The sequence below is a fragment of the Impatiens glandulifera genome, chromosome 5 (genome assembly GCF_907164915.1).
Source record: "Impatiens glandulifera chromosome 5, dImpGla2.1, whole genome shotgun sequence".
Classification (NCBI taxonomy): Eukaryota; Viridiplantae; Streptophyta; class Magnoliopsida; order Ericales; family Balsaminaceae; genus Impatiens; species Impatiens glandulifera.
In genome coordinates this window covers 32,521,207-32,540,897 of record NC_061866.1, presented here as the reverse complement: position 1 = coordinate 32,540,897, position 19,691 = coordinate 32,521,207, and the positions used below count along the sequence as shown (strand labels likewise).

The 19,691-nt window shown below is 30.4% G+C and overlaps 2 pseudogenes; both read right to left on the bottom strand.

Annotated features, from left to right (window-relative positions):
* Positions 1 to 305: 305 nt before the first annotated feature.
* Positions 306 to 5,520, bottom strand: LOC124939232 (annotated as a pseudogene).
* A 306-nt stretch (positions 5,521 to 5,826) lies between these two features.
* LOC124939231 lies at positions 5,827 to 18,481 on the bottom strand (annotated as a pseudogene).
* Between the last annotated feature and the right edge of the window lie 1,210 nt (positions 18,482 to 19,691).

The window sequence follows — 19,691 nt, the reverse complement described above, 5'->3', positions numbered from 1 at the left end:
AGAACAGGATAGGTATGCACTTCACCATCTCGCTTGTCCAACACTTGCTCGTATAACTCAGCGTTTGTTAGTATCTCTACAACATATTCACAAACATAGCACCCTTTGGAAGGCATTGTAGGGTTCGAAGACCCCATCCTTTACCAACTTCCGATTTCATAAAACTTGCAAATTTTTATTTATACCTCGTTGCACGACCCAATTCCCACTTTGTTTATTGCATCCGCATTTCCACCAACATTCTTTAATGAATTTCTTTATTAAATGTCCTCTACATTGACAATCTTCCAAATTGGCATCATTTCTCAATTTTTGAAGCGGACAGTCCCCTTACAGTAAAATTTGTTGTGCTTTTCTGGAAAGCAGTTCATAGAGATACATTGGTCTACGAAGTCCTCTTTTACAATGCCATCCAGGTTATATGCAAAATCGCCATGAGTCTCTCGGGCACATTCACAGGGTGGATAAGACGATACACGATTACCGTGACAAGTTGCACAGCTATTACTATTATCATCAATTCGGTCCAATGAAAAATTTACATAAGCTTTGTCATATATCAACTTCTTCGAAGTATAATGAAATGTTGGAGGAGGTCCATCGTTAATCTCGTTTACTAGTGTAATGACAACTGCTTCTTTACTTTTGAATTGTCATGTATTTTCTCTATACTTTGTAAAACATTTCTTTTTTCGCAAATCTCAGCACTGTTGACAAATTTTGAAGAAGTTTTTTAATCTGGACAATGTAACTAATCAATGTTAATACGGTAATGTATAACATATTATTTTTAACATGGACATTATTAGATAGATTAAACATGAAAATTTTGAAATTATTCACTTCCATCACACATATCTTCAAATGTTATTGAAGGTTGTTTTCCTTTGTTTATAATTGTCGATGATGTAGTTACACCAAAATGGCGTTTACTAATATTACCATGTTTGTTTCTCGGAAAATTATTAGTACAAAACAAGTAATCATCCGATTCTTCCTTCTTTAGACACGACTTCTTAACATTAGGTCTATCGTCTTTCTGTTAAAATGAAAGAATAATAATAAGAGAAAAATAAATTAATCAATTATCGAAAAAAAGAAAAGAGACAAATTGGCGTTTCATCTCGCTCAGATATAGCATCTGCGAGTACTCTATAGTTGTCTTCCTCCATGAGTTGCCAATTTTTATTGTATAATTTCAAAAGTTTTTCCAATACAGACATTGTTTTCTCCTCGCTAACACCCAAATCTCTCGTGGCATGTGATGCTTTCACAATTCTTGAATTTGGAGTCATTATTGCTACATACACAAACAAAAATAAAGATATACAATGGGTTATAACATTTAATAATTGTTTTTATAACATAAACATGTATGACATTAAAATTTGTGATAAAACTTAGAATTTTTAAAATTATCTATCTTGTTTAATTTCTAGTTTTAAAGAAATTTTAAAGAGGCATGGAGAAATTTGTTTATATTCTACACCAATTACAAGTATCTGAGTACCTTTATGCTAGTAAATATCTGTTAATAAAATTTGTGACATGTAACGTGTATTTTTTAATGAAGAAAAAATACAAAGGGAAATGAAAAGGCAATCAAGGTGAGCTATTGGATCAAAAATTAATTGTTGATTTTATTTTTATGAAAGTTTAACTTTTCAACAATATAAAACTCCTCATCTCTAATCTCAAACAACCCTATCATCTTATATTTTTCACTCTAGAATTCCAAAAGCCCTCTTCTTGTTTTGTGAGTGTTTTTTTGAGTTCTTTGCTCAATATTTTCGTTAAAACTCAGTGATAGTTCAGGTACGCTAATCAAGTTCGACGAGTAGTGATTTCAATGCAGAATCACTACTGGATTCGTTGTACCCTGGGAGACAGTCATCTACGATAAATTCAAGTATAAACGGGAGACGATGGAAATGTTTTAAGGGAAATGTGTATAACACATGCCTCGAATCAATATCTCAATCGGTGATTTCGATTTTCGTATATTTAATTTTATTTAATTTATTTGTATCATCATATGTATATATATTTTCTGTAATTTAAGTCAAGATATGTAACAACATTAATATATACACATAGGGCATCCACCCACACATGGACACAACCTCGTGCAGTGTTTTGCGATGTCTCAATATCCCAATTTGAGTCAAATACTTGCATTACTAGTCACACCTTAGCCGTAGTTAAAAAAATAACTCTAGTCGGGTCAAAAGTTGAACAAACCTTGGTTAGAGTTAAAAACTAAGTCCACCATACTTCATGGGTGAGATTAGAGGAAAACATTTCAAGATCTAAATCATACAACATGTTGCCTAATAGGCATTCGAGTAAGGATATCTGGCGATCACGTGGATCGCCAGATTTTATCTTTCCGCCCTTTTATTCCTTTCCTAAATTGATGAATAAATAAAATTATAAATTAGGGATTTCCTGGGTAGTGTAAATTTATCAAGCTTGGGCATGCGTTTTCTAAATTTATATTTATTTTAAAACTTTATTCAAAAGTGGCATTTTATATACACTCATTTTTTCACCCTAATTATAATTTTAAAATAATCCCAAGTCAACCAACTTATTTCTAAAAATGCGTATATATGCTCATTTCATGGTATTAAAATAAATAATTAATTTAGAAAAGATATCGTATTCATGGTTTCAAAAACAAAATCCGGACTATTTTTGAATAAAATTATTATATAAATAAATGGACTATATTGAAAAGATATCTAAAATTTATAGTGTTTTTATTTATTTATTGTAGGATTTAAATAAAAACGGCGTTAACAGCATGAATGACACAGACGACACATATAGTTTCGTCAGAGGATCTAGAAAAACATAATTCAAACATAATTCAACCCAATGGTCTTTATGTGCCTTTCGAAATTATCGCAACATGAACGGAATGACACGAAAGACACAAATAAGCATAATTGGAGAGTATAATTGGAGAGTGGAGATTGTTTTGCTAAAGGATTTAGGAAAACATAATTCAACTTAGAAACCAGATAAGGGAAGAAAGAAGATAGAGATAAGGGAAGCATGATATATTAAGGAAGAATAAATAGAAGAAGACAAATAAATTTATCTAGTTCACACTTTATAAAGTAAAGAAAAGAATCAAAGAATACTATGGATGTGGAAATTAAAGATTTGGAGAAATCTCAAAGAATGGAATAGACTACACACACTTATTTACAAATGTAGCAATTAGAGTTGTAATTGTCATTTCAACTCCAAGGTTGGATGTAAATTCAACATTTATTCATTTTTATTTAAATGTTATAATATTAATAAGAATAATTACACATAGTCTTTTTGACATCAATAGATGTTCCAATAAGAATAACTAATGATCAATAGTAAAAAGTTAATTGTTGAAAAACTACTTTATTTGAAAAGAATTTAAAAAACTAAGTTAATTTACTAGTTTCTTTCTAAATGTTATAAATGTTAAAGAATGTATAAGAGTAACTCTTTTGTAAATCCCATCCTTCCTGAAAGCAAGCTAGAAAAGGAAGAAGGCTCAAAAGAAAAGCAAGACCAACCATCATGTGTTTGTATTTGATTCTAACCAGACCAACCATCTTGTGTTTGTTGGCAATCTCATTAACATATTTATGGATAGGACAGCATAATCCAATCTTGCAGCAACAGAAAAAGAATATTGAGATAACTTAATAAGAAAGACTTAAATGACAAGAAAAACAAATCTATTTTTGTGTGTAGAGCAGTTTATGGTCTTTCAAAATGAAGCCAATAGTCTCATTATCATCTACAAAAGCTGTGTCCATTAATATTGTTGGTTCTACTTGTCATGAGGTTTGGTTGACAAGAATTCTTCAGGAAATCAGGCATGTTTATGTAGGTCCTATCAAGATATATATTTGATAATAACAGTTTTATAATCAAACTCCAAGATATTATAAATGAACTAATTAAAAATTTCTTGAACACTTGGTAACATGTCAACTTTATATGTGATTAAATCATAATCTAAATGAACTAATTGAAAATTCTATTAATATGTGTTAGACTAAATAACCATTGGATAACACTACTTACCCAATTTAGTTCTTCCATTGCTTTCACTTCTCTTGAGGTAAAGAATGCAAGCTGTACAAAATGGGAGATCTGGAATGGTAATCAATTAAATACACATTGTGATATAAAATAACTTATTAAAAATGAGAAAAGATATGAGATAATATGATGAATCTATTAAAATGACTCATTTATGTGAAAATGTTGCCCAAAATTTCACAAATATTTACATGATAATAATGATGATCTGGAGTCTCCACCTCCACTGATATTTCAAGAAAATTGCAATCAAAACACCTAACACAATAAATAAATAACACATTAACAATAAAGTTTCACAAAATTAGATTTTAGATTAATTAAATTCCTTAACTTACCTATGATTAATAAACCTTGCAATATTTCCATAATAAGTAGCATCCACGCATAGAGCTTCTTCATCTTTTAAGACACCTTCTGAGCCCCAATCAGAATCAAGTAGAACAAGATAGGTATGCACTTCACCATCTCGTTTGGCCAACACTCCCTCGTATAACTCAGCGTTAGTAGGTATCTCACCAACATATTCACAAACAAAAGCACCCTTTGGAAGGTCTTGTAGGGTTCGAAGACCCATCCTTTACCAATTTTAGGTGTCATAAAAACTTGCAATTTTTTATTTATACATCGTTGCACAACCCGATTCCCACATTGTTTATTGCATCCGCATTTCCAACAACATTTTTTAATGAATTTCTTTATTAAATGTCCTCTATATTGACAATCTTGCAAATTGGCATCATTTCTCAATTTTTAAAGCGGACAGTCCCCCTTAAAGTAAAATTTCTTGTGCTTTTTTGGAAAGCGATTCATAGAGATACATTGGTCTATAAAGTCCTCTTTTACAATGCCATCCACGTTGTATGCAAAATCGACAAGAGTCTCTCGGGCACATTCATGACATGGTGGAAAAGATGATACACAATTACCGTGACAAGTTGCACAGCTATTACTATTATCATAAATTCGGGCCAATGAAAATTTTACATAAGCTTTGTCATTTATCACATTTTTCGAAATATAATGAAATATTGGAGTAGGTTCATCGTTAATCTCGTTTACTAGTGTAATGACAACTGCTTCTTGCCTTTTTGAAATGTCATGTCTTTTCTCTATAATTTTTGAAACATTTCCTTTTTCTCAAATCTCAGCACGGTTGACAAATTTTGAAGAAGTTTTTTTATCTGGACAATGTAACAAATCAATATTAATACTTATAACATATTATTTTTCACATGGACAATATTAGATAGATTAAACATGAAAAATATGAAATTATTCACTTCCATCACACATACCTTCATGTTTTATTGAAGGTTGTTTTCCTTTGTTTATAATTGTAGATGATGTAGTTGCACCAAAATGGCGTTTACTAATATTACCATGGTTGTTACGCGGAAAATTATTAGTACATATCATCCGTTTCTTCCTTCTTTAGACACGACTTCTTAACAATAGGTCTATCTTCTTTCTGTTAAAAATGAAAGAATAATAATAAGAGAAAAATAAATTAATCAATTATTGAAAAAAAGAAAAGAGACAGACCGGCGTTTCATCTCGCACAAATATAGCATCTGAGAACTCTATAGTTGTCTTACTCAATAAGTTTCCAATTTTTATTGTATAATTTTAAAAGTTTTTCCATCACAGACATTGTTTTCTCCTCGCTAACACCCAAATCTCTTATGGCATGTGATGCTTTCACAACTCTTGAATTTGGAGTCATTATTCCTACATACACAAACAAAAATAAAGAAATACAATGGGTTATAACATTTAATAATTGTTTTTATCACATAAACATGTATGAAATTAAATTTGTTTTAAAACCACTCATTTTTAAAATTATTTATCCTATTTAATTTGTAGTTTTAAAGAGGCATGGAGAAATCAGTTTATTGCCTAAACCAATTACAAGTATCTAAGTCTAAACTTTTATGTTAGTAAATATCTATTAATATAATTTGTGTCATTTAGCATGACACATACATTCAAAGTGTGACACCCTACATTCATACAAATTTGTTAATAAAATTTGTGATATTTTAGACTCTTAGATTGACTTTTTCCACTTTGTCATACTTGTAGGGTAAAAGTACTAAGATTTATGTACTAATTTATACTTTGAGTAGAAAACATTCATTAGTACGTACAATTTAAATAAATAAAAGCTCTAAGTCATTGAATAAACTTTAAAAATGCTCATTTTATTAAGTAGATCTAAGAATATTTTTATCTCTTTCTCTTTCTCATTTTTTTCATCTATAACAAGAAAACACTATACATGAGTTGAAAGTTATAAATATATTTAAATGATTATGGAATAAACTTAATCAAATAAACCAAAATGTATAAAATAGATTAAAATTAAGTCATAACTTTGCTTTGGTGATGGTCCAAATTCGTGCTTAAACGCAAGAGAATTATTAGCAATTTAGAAAATCATGTAACGTGTATTTTCTAATGAAGAAAAAATACAAAGGGCAATGAAGAGGCAATCAATATCAGTTATTTGATCAAAGATTAATGGTTGATTTTATTTTTATAAAAGTTTAACTTTTCAACAATATATAACCCCTCATCTATAATCTCAAACAACCCTATCATATTATATTTTCTGACTCTAGAATTCTAAAAGCCTATTCTTATTTTGTGAGTGATTTTTTGAGTTCTTTGTTTGATATTTTTTTTAAACCCGGTGATAGTTCAGGTACACTGATCAAGTTCGACGAGCAGTGATTTCATTGCAGAATCACTACTGGATTCGTTGTACCCTGGAAGACAGTCATCTACGATAAGCTCCAGCACAAATGGGAGACGATGGAATTATTTTAAGGAAAATGTGACTAACAAATGCCTCGAATCAGAATCTCAATCGGTGATTTCGTTTTTCGTAGATTTAATTTATTTGTAACATCATATTTATATATAGTTTATGTTATCTAAGACAAGATATGTAACAACATTAATATATACTCATATGGCATTCATCCACCCACACATGAACACAACCTCGTGCAGTGTTTTGCGATGTCTCAATATCCCAATTTGAGTCAAACACTTGCATTACTAGTCACACCTTAACCGTAGTTAAAAAACTAACTCTAGTCAGGTCAAAAGTTGAACAAACCTTGGTTAGAGTTAAAAACTAAGTCCACCATACTTCATGGGTAAGATTAGAGGAAAACACTCCAAGATCTAAATCATACAACATTTTGCCTAATAGGCATTAGAGTAAGGATATCATTGATCACGTAGATCGCCTGATTTTATCACTCCGTCCTTTTATTGCTTTCCTAAATTGATGAATAAATAAAATTATAAATTAGGGATTTCCTGGGTAGTGTATATTTATCAAGCTTGGACATGCGTTTAACAAAATTAATATTTATTTTCAAACTTTGTCCAAAAGTGGCATTTTATATACACTCATTTTTTGCACCCTAATTATAATTTTAAAATAATCCCAAGCCAACGAACTTATTTCAAAAATGCATATATGCTCATTGTACGGGATTAAAATAAATAATTAATTTAGAAAAATATCGTATTCATTGGTTTGAAAATAAAAATCCTGACTATTTTTGAATAAAAGTAATATATAAATAAATGGACTATATTGTAAACATATCTATAATTTATAGTATTTTTATTTATTTATTGTAGGCTTTAAATAAATACGGTGTTAATGACACGAATAACGCTAAAGGATCTAAAAAAAACATAATTCAACCAAATAGTCTCTATGGGCTATTGAAATTATCGCAACATGAACGAGATGACATGAACGACACAAATAAGCATAACTGGAGAGTGGAGATTGTTTTGATAAAGGATTTAGGAAAACATAATTCAACCTAGAAACCTCTGAAAAAAAGGAAGAGGGTAGAGAGAAGAGAAAAGAGAGAGACAAGGGAAGACGGCTTCTTAGGTTGAGTAATCTACTAGAGAGAGGTATCCAGGTGATATAATAAGGAAGAATAAATAGAAGAAGACAAGTTCCCACTTTATAAAGTAAAGAAATGAATGAAAGAATACTATGGATGTGGAAATTAAAGCTTTAGAGAAATCTCAAAGAATGGAATAAACTACACAAATTAGTTGAAATTATTATTTCAACTCCAGGGTTGGACGTAAATTCAACATTTATTCATTTTTATTTAAATGTTATAAATATTAACAAGAATAATTACACATATTAGTCTTTTTGACATCAATAGATGTTCCAATAAGAATAACTAATGATAAATAGTAAAAAGTTAATTGTTGAAAAACTACTTTATTTGAAAAGAATTGCAAAACTAAGTTAATTTACATGTTTCTATCTAAATGTTAAAGAATGTATAACAGTAACTTTTTTGTAAATCCCATCCTTCCTGAAAGCAAGCTAGAAAAGGAAGAAGGCTCAAAATAAAAGCAAGACCAACCATTTGTATATTTGATTCTAACCATACCAACCATCATGTGTTTGTTGTCAATCTCATTAACATATTTATGGAAAGGACAACATAATCCAATCTTGGGACCCCCTCTCTTCTTACCTTTTCGTAGCTATCATGACGATCTTTGAGAGCATCTTCGTGATGTTCCGAAAGAATCGTCCATACATTTTTCACCCATTCTGTGAGGTAGAGGAGGTAACCTATTTATGTTTTGTTGACGATTTGTTCATTCTAGCGCACGCAGACATCTATTCCATTAAAACTATTAGGGTTGCACTAACGTTCTTTTATGAGGTTACAAGTTTAACTATTAATGAAAGCAAAAGTGTGGTATTTTATGGAGGCGTGAAGGACGAAACACAACAGGACATCTTCAACATCATGGGCATCAAGGAAGGCAGTTTTCTCGTAAGGTACTTAGGAATTCCATTAACCGCGAAGCAGATAGAGATCTCACACTGCAAGCCGCTGATTAAAAAGGTGAAAAATACTATATCTGACTGGGTAGCGAAAAAACTTTCTTATGCATGGAGGATCGAACTTATCAAAACCGTGGTCATGGGAATAGTTGGTTACTAGGCGCAGAAGATGGTCATTCCAAAGAAGGTAATGAAGGAGTTCGACACGCTGATGAGGAACTTTATCTGGGGCAATAGCGGAAGAGAAGGAAAAAAAGTCAAATGGACTGCTCTCTGCAAACCGAAGGACGATGGAGGCATCGGCTTGAAGAACTCTATCGAGTGGAACAAGACTCTCACCTTCAAGCATCTATGGGATTTGGAGCTCAATCATGAGTCACTATGGATCAAATGGGTGCATACGAGGTTTATGAAATACGAAACCAGCATCTGGACCTGCAAAATTCATGAAGGTATGAGATGGTCTCTGAAAAAAATTCTTAAATTGAAGCGATATTGCAGATCTTTATGACATCCGGCTAGGGGACAGGAAAGGCACTATATTCTGGCATGACCCCTGGTTGGAAAACCAGTCTATCATCCACAAGGAGGAGTTTCAAAATACCCGCATCAGAAGGAACTGCACAGAAGCAAAAATCAGAGACATTAAAGACGGGAATTGGGACTCACTCCTAAGAAGAAATTTAGAAGGATAGAGTATACTTGATCATATAAGTAACATACAACTACACGACAGACCAGATATTCATGAATGGAAAGATGAGGACAATGGGAAGCTGGTATCGAAGAAAATATGGGAGATAATCCGTGAAAAAACGCAGAAAGTAGAATGGGCTCCTCTTGTATGGTCAACGAAGATTATCCCTAGACACCAGTTCATCTTATGGCTCGCCTTCTGGGAAAGACTCAGCACTCGTGATCGTATTAGCAAGTATATGAGCATCTCGGACGCGAGCTGTCTTCTATGTAGAGGAAATGAAGAAACCATAGATCACCTATTCGGGAGCTGATGTATTGCTTCGGAGCTTTGGGACAAATTCTATAAAAGCCTGGAGATGATCAGCTTCCCGAACGAATGGAATGATAAGTATAACAAAAGAAATTTGTAAAAGAATTGTGTGACAAATTCTTGATTAGAAAATCATTGATTTAAATTATATAAGTGTGTGATTTAAAAAAGGGTACCAACACGAATGTGGGGGCAAATATTTTTATTGATTATAACACAAAAATAATTGTGTATATTATGATAAATAAAAAGATAATTTATTGTTAGAGAAATATGTTCTCTATAAAAGATAAAGTTGCGCAACTTTACAAAAAGAAAGAAAATAACAAGAAAATGTCTTGTTTATATTTGCTGAGTTGGTGTTCAAATCGATATTTTAGATTTGAGGATTTTGAAATCAAGAAACGTGTCATATTTTGACATTATTTTCATAAAACTTTGAAGAACCAATGTCTTCAAAAGGATTTTATGAAATAAATGAAAAAGAAAGTTTATAAAGTTTTGATATGACTTATAACAAATTTTATAATAATGATATGAAAATTTGATCATACTTTTATTAAAAAGTGGATGTGACAATTATATATATCATGAAGACAATGAAAATTATTTCATTACATGTCTTTTGTATGATATTTTTATCGTTGAAAATTACGATAAAAATGATTAAATCCATAAAGGATATGAATTGCACTAAACAAAATATCATGTTGTTATCAAATGATATATTGATATTATTAAATGAAAGACTTTACGTCTTAAAGTGAATATGCTTACACTTAGAAGTGCAATCTACGTATGGAAATCTTCTAAGAAATTTATGATGAATAAATTAAACGTTATAATCTATATTTTTGACTTATGTCAAAACATAAAATATTTTTATGTAAAATATATAATCGTTTACACGAAGGCAGAATAGTTCAAAGACATTTTGTCTACTAGTTAGCCAAGTAAACAATATTTTCATAAAAAATTAAATGATAAGCATGTACGAATGACTATGCTTCTTATTAGAAGATGTTCCAAGGTTAACTAAGAATGTACCAACATAAATTTCTAATTATTATGATAGTAATTAGAAATTGGACAAGCTTAGAGTCAGTGACAAGTCTAGACATACACGTCTTAGACATAATGTCATTATACTATACTCTCTAATGAAATTATCAAATTTGACTATGTAAGTCAAAGATAACATTGTGGATCCACTAATCAGATTATTGAATAGAGAGATAGTTTGAAATCTTTTGAGACATTAGCCTACTATAAGTTGGTAGGAAGGAAAACCCAACTTATGCAGACTGGAGATCCCAAGAACTAGGTTCAATGGGACAACCTATTTGTACTGACTTGGAAAGTTATTATTGAGGATTAATCCTATAATGAAACAATATATATTTTTACGAGGATAAGCATATCGCTTTTAATGATTCTTTGTGAACAAAGAGATCACCTATATGAGGGAGAAGTGGGGCCGCTTCGAAAGAATTGCACGGCTCAATTCTAGACCCTCTCACAGAACTAGGCGCGTGTTCCATGGCCAAAACGGACACATCCATGAGAGCTTGACATGTATCAGGGAGAATTCTATGTGAAAGTGTGTAATTGCTTACACAAAAGGCAGAATAGTTCAAGGTCGACATCGAGTCTACTAATCAGCTAGTAAAGTTATATGCTTTCACAAGGGAAGGTTCAAAGGGTTACACCTACCTATCCTATATAGAATTCAATTGTTGAACCTTTCACTGGGTTAATCTTTCAATTTTCATTAATGTGGGGGATTGTTAGAATTTTAAACTAATTCATAAATTCCATTAATGAATGGAAATGAGAATTTGGGTAAATAAAATCAAATCAAATTCAAACGAAATTCACATAAAATTTAAACGTGAATTAAAGTGAAATTTGATCCAAATAATTAAATTATTATAATTAATTTGTTAATGATGTAATTAACATTTAATGGCTTGAAGAACAATTATCAAATTAAATATGTTTAATTTTGTTAATTGTCATTGTAACCTTCATGATATTATTGCTACCAATTTATTGCTATCAATTTATTTGCAAGAAAATCATGTAAAATACAAATGGCAGCAATGAAGAGACAATCAAAGTCAGCCGTTGGATCAAAGATTAATGGTTGATTTTATGAAAGTTTAACTTTTCAACAATATAAAACCCTCATCTCTAATCTCAAACACTACATTATCTTATATTTTTTCTCACACTAGAATTCTAAAAGTCTTCTTCTTGTTTTGTGAGTATTCTTTGAGTTCTTTGTTCGATATTTCCGTTGAAAATCGGTGATAGTTCAGGTACTTTATCAAGCTTGTTGTGTAGTGATTTCGGTGCTGAATCACTACTGGATTCGTTGTACCCTGGGAGACAACCATCTGTGATAAGCTCTAGCACATGGGGAGACGGTAGAACTGTTTTAAGGGAAATGTGTCTAAAACATGCCTCGAATCAACCATCAAATACGGTGATATTGTTCTTCGTATATCTTATTTTATTTTTATTTATTTGTAACATCGTATGTATATATATTTTTCTGTTAATTCAAGACATTATTTCTAACATAAAAATTGTGACATTTAACATGAAACTTACATTCAAAGTGTGACACCCTACATTCACCCTTGCATGATACAAATTTGTTAATAAAATTTAGGACATTTTAGTCTCTTAAGTTTACTCTTCCACTAAATCATACTTGTAGGGTAAAAATACTAAGATCTATGTAAAAACAAAACTCAACTTTGAGTAGAAAACATTCATAGTAAGTACAATTTAAATAAATAAAATCTCTAAGTCATTGAATCACCTTGAAAATTCTCATTTCATTAAGTAGATCTAAGAATATTTTTATCTCTTTTTCTATTTCATTTTCTTATCTATAACAAGAAAACACTATACATAATTAGAAAGTTATAAATATGTGTAAATGACAATGGAATAAACTTAATCAAAATAAACCTAAATGTATAAAATAGATTAAAATCAAGACATAACTTTGCTTTGGTGATGGTCCAAATATATGCTTAAACGCAAGATAATTATTAGAAATTTAGAAAATCATCTAACGTATTTTCTAATGAAGAGAAAATATAAAGGGCAATGAAGAGGCAATCAATGTCAGTTGTTGGATCAAAGATTAATGGTTGATTTTATTTTTATGAAAGTTTAACTTTTCAATAATATAAAACCCCCCATCTCTACTCTCAAACAACCCTATTATCTTATATTTTCTCACTCTAGAAATCCAAAAACCCTCTTATTATTTTGTGAGTGTTTTTTAGAATTATTTGCTCGATATTTCCGTTGAAACCCGATAATAGTTCAGGTACGCTAATCAAGTTCAATGAATAGTGATTTCAGTGTAGAATCACTACTGGATTCATTGTACCTTGAAAGATAGTCATCTACGATAAGTTCCAGCACAAATTGGAGACGATGGAACAACTTTAAGGAAAATGTGTCTAACACATTGCTCGAATCAAAATCTATATCAGTGATTTCGTTTTTCGTATATTTAATTTTATTTAATTTATTTGTAACATCATATGTTTATACATTTTATGTTATTCAAGACAAGATATGTAACAACATTAATATATACACATAGGGCATCCACCCACACATGGACACAACCTTGTACAATGTTTTGCGATATTTCAATATCCCAATTTGAGTCTAACACTTGCATTATTAGTCACACCTTAGCCGTAGTTAAAAAACTAACTCTAGTCGGGTCAAAAGTTGAATAAATCTTAGTTAGACTTAAAAACTAAGTCCACCATACTTCATGGGTAAGATTAGAGAAACACACTCCAAGATCTAAATCATACTACATGTTTCCTAATAGGCATTAGAGTAAGGATATCATTGATCACGTGGATCGCCAAATTTTATCTCTCTGCCCTTTTATTGCTTTCCTAAATTGATGAATAAATAAAATTATAAATTAGGGATTTCCTAGGTAGTGTATTTATTAAGCTTGGACATGTGTTTTCCAAAATTTATATTTATTTTCAAACTTTTTCCAAAAGTGGCATTTTATATACACTCATTTTTTGCACGTATAAACATATCTAAATGAATATGGAATAAACTTAATCAAAATAAACCTAAATGTATAAAATAGATTAAAATCAAGACATAATATTGCTTTGGTGATGGTCCAAATCTGTGCTTAAATGCAAGAGAATTATTCGCAATTTAGAAAATCATGTAACGTGTATTTTCTAATGAAGAGAAAATACAAAGGGTAATGAAGAGGCAATCAAGGTCAGTTGTTGGATCAAAGATTAATGGTTGATTTTATTTTTATGAAAGTTTAACTTTTCAATAATATAAAACCCCTCATCTCTAATCTAAAACAACCCTATCATCCTATATTTTCAAACTCTAGAATTCTAAAAGCCCTCTTCTTGTTTTGTGAGTATTTTTTTCGAGTACTTTACTCGATATTTCCGTTAAAACTCGGTGATAGTTCAGGTACGCTGATCAAGTTCAACGAGTAGTGATTTCAGTGCAGAATCACTACTGGATTCGTTGTACCCTAAGAGACAGCCATCTACGATAAACTCCAACACAAACGGGAGACGATGTAACTGTTTTAAGTGAAATGTGTTTAATACATGCCTCGAATCAACATCTTAATTGATGATTTCGTTTTTTATATTTAATTTTATTTAATTTATTTGTAACATCATATGTATATATATTTTCTGTTATTCAAGACAAGATATCTAATACCATTAATATATACACATAAGGTATCCACCCATACATGGACACAGTGCAGTGTTTTGCGATGTCTCAATATCCCAATTTGGGTCAAACACTTGCATTACTAGTCACACCTTAGCCGTAGTTAAAAAACTAACTTAGTCGGGTCAAAAGTTGAACAAACCTTGGTTAGAGTTAAAAACTAAGTCCACCATACTTCATTGGTAAGATTAGAGGAACACCCTCCAATATCTAAATCATACGACATGTTGCCTAATATGTATTCGAGTAAGGATATCATTGATCACGTGATCGCCAAATTTTATCTCTCCGCCTTTTTATTGCTTTCCTAAATTGATGAATAAATAAAATTATAAATTAGGGATTTCCTGAGAAGTGTATATTTATAAAACTTTGACATGCGTTTTCCAAAATTTATATTTATTTTTAAACTTGGTCCAAAAGTGGCATTTTATATACACACATTTTTTTCACCCTAATTATAATTTTAAAATAATCCCAAGCCAATGAACTTATTTCTAAAATGCATATATATGCTCATTGCATTGGAATAAAATAAATAATTAATTTAGAAAAGATATCGTATTCATCGGTTTCAAAATAAAAATCCGAACTATTTTTGAATAAAAATAATATATAAATAAACGGACTATAGTGAAAAGATATCTAAAATTTATACTCTTTTTATTTATTAATGGTAGGATTTAAATAAACACAGCGTTACGACACGAATGACACAGACGACACATATCGTTTCGCTAAAGGGTCTAGAAAAACATAGTTCAACCCAATGGTCATTATGGGCCTTTTGAAATTATCGCAACATAAACGGAATGACACGAACGACAAAAATAAGCATAATTAGATAGTGGAGATTGTTTTGCTAAATGATTTAGGAAAACATAATTCAACCTAGAAACCTCTAAAAAGGGAAGACGGCTCCTTAGGTTGAGTAATCTAGTAGAGAGAAGTATCCAAATGATATAATAAGAAAGAATAAATAGAAGAAGACAAATAAATTTATCTAGTTCCAACTTTATAAAGTAAAGAAAAAATGAAATAATACTATGGATGTGGAAATTAAAGCTTTTGAGAAATCTCAGAGAATGGAATAGACTACAAATGCAATTAGAGCTGAAATTGTCATTTCATCTCCAAGGTTGGATGTAAATTCAACATTTATTCATTTTTATCTAAATGTTATAAATATTAATAAGAATAATTACACATATAGTCTCTTTGACATCAATAGATGTTCCAATAAGAATAACTAATGAACAATAGTAAAAAGTTAATTGTTGAAAAACTACTTTATTTGAAAAGAATTGAAAAACTAATTTAATTTACTAGTTTCTATCTAAATGTTATAAATATTAAAGAATGTATAAGAGTAACTCTTTTGTAAATCCCATCCTTCCTGAAAGAAAGTTAGAAAAGGAAGAAGGCTAAAGAGAAAAGCAAGACCAACCATCATGTGTTTGTATTTGATTCTAACCAGACCAACCATCATGTCTTTTTTGGCAATCTCATTAACATATTTATGGAAAGGACAACATAATCCAGTCTTGCAGCAACAGAAAAAGAATATTGAGATAACTTAGAGGGACAATGAATCTTATGGTGTTGTACAAGTATGAAAGACTTAAATGACAAGAAAAACAAATCTATTTTTGTGTGTAGAGCAGTTTATGGTCTTTCAAAATGCAGCCAATAGTCTCATTATTATCTACAAAAGCTGTGTCCATTAATATTGTTGGTTCTACTTGTCATGAGGTTTGGTTGACAAGAATTCTTCAGGAAATCAGGCATGTTTATGTAGGTCCTATCAAGATATATATTTGATAATAACAGTTTTATAATCAAACTCCAAGATATTATAAATGAACTAATTAAAAATTTCTTGAACACTTGGTAACATGTCAACTTTATATGTGATTAAATCATAATCTAAATGAACTAATTGAAAATTCTATTAATGTGTGTTAGACTAAATAACCATTGGATAACACTACTTACCCAATTTAATTCTTCCATTGCTTTCACTTCTCTTGAGGTAAAGAATGCAAGCTGTACAAAATGGGAGATCTGGAATGGTAATCAATTAAATACACATTGTGATATAAAATAACTTATTAAAAATGAGAAAAAGACAGGAGATAATATAATGAATCTATTAAAATGACTCATTTATGTGAAAATGTTGCCCAAAATTTCACAAATATTTACATGATAATAATGATGATCTGGAGTCTTCACCTCCACTGATATTTCAAGCAAATTGCAATCAAAACACCTAACACAATAAATAAATAACACATTAACAATAAAGTTTCACAAAATTAAATTTGAGATTAATTAAATTCCTTAACTTACCTATGATTAACAAACCTTGCAATATTTCCATAATAAGTAGCATCCACGCATAGAGCTTCTTCATCTTTTAAGACACCTTCTGAGCCCCAATCAGAATCAAGTAGAACAAGATAGGTATGCACTTCACCATCTCGTTTGGCCAACACTCCCTCGTATAACTCAGCGTTAGTAGGTATCTCACCAACATATTCAAAAACAAAAGCACCCTTTGGAAGGTCTTGTAGGGTTCGAAGACCCCATCCTTTACCAATTTCAGGTGTCATAAAAACTTGCAATTTTTTATTTATACCTCGTTGCACAACCCGATTCCCACATTGTTTATTGCATCCGCATTTCCAACAACATTCTTTAATGAATTTCTTTATTAAATGTCCTCTACATTGACAATCTTGCAAATTGGCATCATTTCTCAATTTTTAAAGCGGACAGTCCCCCTTAAAGTAAAATTTGTTGTGCTTTTTTGGAAAGCGATTCATAGAGATACATTGGTCTATAAAGTCCTCTTTTACAATTCCATCCACGTTGTATGCAAAATCGCCAAGAGTCTCCCGGGCACATTCATGACATGGTGGAAAAGATGATACACAATTACCGTGACAAGTTGCACAGCTATTACTATTATCATAAATTCGGGCAATTGAAAATTTTACATAAGCTTTGTCATTTATCACATTTTTTGAAATATAATGAAATATTGGAGTAGGTTCATTGTTAATCTTGTTTACTAGTGTAATGACAACTGCTTCTTGCCTTTTTGAAATGTCATGTCTTTTCTCTATAATTTTTGAAACATTTCCTTTTTCGCAAATCTCAGCTCGGTTGACAAATTTTGAAGAAGTTTTTTTTATCTGGACAATGTAACAAATCAATGTTAATACTTATAACATATTATTTTTTACATGGACAATATTAGATAGATTAAACATGAAAAATATTAAATTATTCACTTCCATCACACATACCTTCAAGTGTTATTGAAGGTTGTTTTCCTTTGTTTATAATTGTTGATGATGTAGTTGCACCAAAATGGCGTTTACTAATATTACCATGGTTGTTTCGCGGAAAATTATTAGTACAGAACAAGATACCATTCGTTTCTTCCTTCTTTAGACACGACTTCTTAACATTAGGTCTTTCTTCTTTCTGTTAAAAATGAAAGAATAATAATAAGAGAAAAATAAAATAATCAATTATTGAAAAAAAGAAAAGATACAGACCGGCGTTTCATCTTGCTCAAATATAGCATCTGCGAGTACTCTATAGTTGTCTTCCTCAATAAGTTGCAAATTTTTATCGTATAATTTCAAAAGTTTTTCCAACACAGACATTGTTTTCTTCTCGCTAACACCCAAATCTCTCAAGGCATGTGATGCTTTCATAACTCATGAATTTGGAGTCAATGTATCTACATACACAAACAAAAATAAAGAAATACAATGGGTTATAACATTTAATAATTGTTTTTATCATATAAACATGTATGAAATAAGAACTTGTTTTAAAACCACTCATTTTTAAAATTATTTATCCTGTTTAATTTGTAGTTTTAAAGAGGCATGAGAAATTACTTTATTGCCTAAACCAATTACAAGTATCTAAGTCTAACATTTATGCTAGTAAATATTTGTTAATAAAAAATTTGGCATTTATCATGACTCATACATTCAAAGTGTGATACCCTACATTCATATAAATTTATTAATAAATTTTGTGACATTTTAGTTTCTTAAATCGACTTTTTCCACTGGGTCATACTTGTAGAGTAAAAATACTAAGATTTATGTAAAAATAAAACTAATTTTAACTTTGAGTAGAAAACATTCATAGTAAGTACAATTTAAATAAATAAAATCTCTAAGTCATTGAATTAACTTGAAAATGCTCATTTCATTAAGTAGTTCTAAGAATATTTTTATCTCTTTTTCTATCTCATTTTTTTCATCTATAACAAGAAAACACTATACATAAGTTGAAAGTTATAAACATATCTAAATGATTATGGAATAAACTTAATCAAAATAAATCTAAATGTATAAAATAAATTAAAATCAAGACATAACTTTGCTTTGGTGATGGTCCAAATTTGTTCTTAAACACAAGAGAATTATTAGCAATTTAGAAAATCATGTAACATGTATTTTCTAATGAAGAGAAAATATAAGGAGCAATGAAGAGGCAATCAAGGTCAGTTGTTGGATCAATGATTAATGGTTGATTTTATTTTTATAAATGTTTAACTTTTCAACAAAAATTAAACCTCTCATCTCTAATCTCAAACAACTCTATCATCTTATATCTTCTCACTCTAGAATTCTAAAAGCCCTCTTCTTGTTTTGTGAGTGTTTTTTCGAGTTCTTTGCTCGATATTTCCGTTGAAACCTAGTGATAGTTCAGTTACGCTGATCAAGTATGACGAGTAGTAATTTCAGTGCAGAATCACTATTAGATTCGTTGTACTCTGGGAGACAACCATGTACGATAAGCTCCAGCACAAACGGAAGACGTTGGAACTGTTTTAAGTGAAATGTGTCTAACAGATTCCTCAAATTAACATCTCAATCGGTGATTTCGTTTTTTTATATTTAATTT